The sequence below is a fragment of the Notolepis coatsorum genome (assembly GCF_963971535.1).
Source record: "Notolepis coatsorum genome assembly, chromosome: 13".
NCBI classification, from domain to species: domain Eukaryota; kingdom Metazoa; phylum Chordata; class Actinopteri; order Aulopiformes; family Paralepididae; genus Notolepis; species Notolepis coatsorum.
In genome coordinates this window covers 30455301-30456911 of record NC_140177.1, presented here as the reverse complement: position 1 = coordinate 30456911, position 1611 = coordinate 30455301, and the positions used below count along the sequence as shown (strand labels likewise).

Sequence of the window (1611 nt, the reverse complement as noted above, 5' to 3'; positions counted from 1 at the left end):
CAGGCTGTATTGGGTACATTTTCTACTTGCACTTGCATTAAAGATATTTAATGCATTAATCCTGTTTTTAATTGATCTAGGAAATAATGTATAAATGTCTTCATTCATCAAGTTCACTGTTCCTTACTAAGCTGTGTTTGTCATCTGCTTACAGTGTCACTGGAAGCAGCTCAAGGTGTGCTCCCTATGTAAAACTACTCATCTGTATCACAACAATGGTTATTATGTCCTGGACCGAAAGAGGCCTTCGGAAGAAATAATTGTGAAGGAAGGACAAACTTGTTTGACACGGGATGAGTTTTGGAGCCTTGGGTTGAACAGCTATATGGATTCAACTGTGAGTAGTCACATGGTCTAACAGATTAACATTTATTACCGAAGGGAGAGTTTCAGTCATGTTCACTATAATGTCTTAATTGTGATTTCTTGCAGATTGGAAATGCATGCCTGAAGCTCATTGGTGAACTGGCTCTGAAACGTGTATGACCTCTTTTTTAATTACACATTTAAAAGTAACTTTTGGTACTGAAGGCAGACTATTAATAATCATGTTTGTTTTTTCCTCATCAGGACATGGACATTTATATAGAAGACATGTATGTTGTTCCTACCTGGAAGGACCGAAGTATCAACCCGTTAGCTTCATTTCCGGTAAGTGTAATTAATTGATGAAATAAATATAATTATTCAGTTAGTAAATTGAATAAGCATAATGGCACATCCCTACTCTAATGGTAAACTCATGTTTCATAAATATTAGGCTGACATGAAGATGAAACATGCAATAGTCTTTCCAGCCTGGACCGAAAACCACTTTTGTGCTATGTGTAAGTGAAATTAGTAATGCGTGTCTTATAAACTTAATCATGTCTGCCGTTCTGGGAGAATAGCAGAATCCACATTCCCACAGAAACCTGACTGACATGCTGTGCTTATTTTTACATACCCATTATAGGTCTTGAAGCCACGCATACAGGAGATTCTATTATTGGACTCGAAATACATAGAGCATACCTCTGGCTTTGGCGATGAAGACTGGGCCCTGTTTCTTGTACCTGGATAACTGAGTTAGCCGGATAACTTTAGCTGGATAACTGGGTTAGCCGGACTTTCCGGTTTCATGTACCTGGATTTTCCAAATCACCATGACAACATATCCAAAAGTTTGAGCCTGGTCGAAAGCAGAGTTCAAGTTCAAGTTAGCCTGAACTATCGCCACGCCCCCGCAAAGAAGTGACAGCCCGTTTCCTGAAACTATTCCCACAGTCTACGATCTGCATTATACCATTCTGAATTACGTTTTTGTGCTCCATTCTTCCAGAGGGGGCTTTTGAAATGTAAAATAGACCCAAAATGCTGATATTAAATTCACTTTGTCCTAAATAATGCACGTTATATATACCGTGGCGACGGTGGCGCTCGCTCGTGCGATGTACACATGATGTGGTTATTTTAATTGTAACTGGGATTAAGATGTCTGATGAGATGCGCTGTTTGACGGATTTGAGAAATTGAATGAGCCGTTGACGTCACATTAATGAATGAGGATAAAGAGATAAACTTCATTCAAAACAAAGGATATTCTAAACACGGGTCTCTCGTTCATTAATG

General features: G+C 38.9%; 1 long non-coding RNA gene across 1 annotated transcript; it reads left to right on the top strand.

Annotated features, from left to right (window-relative positions):
- The first annotated feature begins 228 nt into the window (after positions 1 to 228).
- LOC311239526 lies at positions 229 to 652 on the top strand. The gene is made up of 3 exons (XR_014620431.1): positions 229 to 337; positions 433 to 480; positions 571 to 652. It is a non-coding gene; the product is annotated as an uncharacterized lncRNA (long non-coding RNA).
- Positions 653 to 1611: the final 959 nt, after the last annotated feature.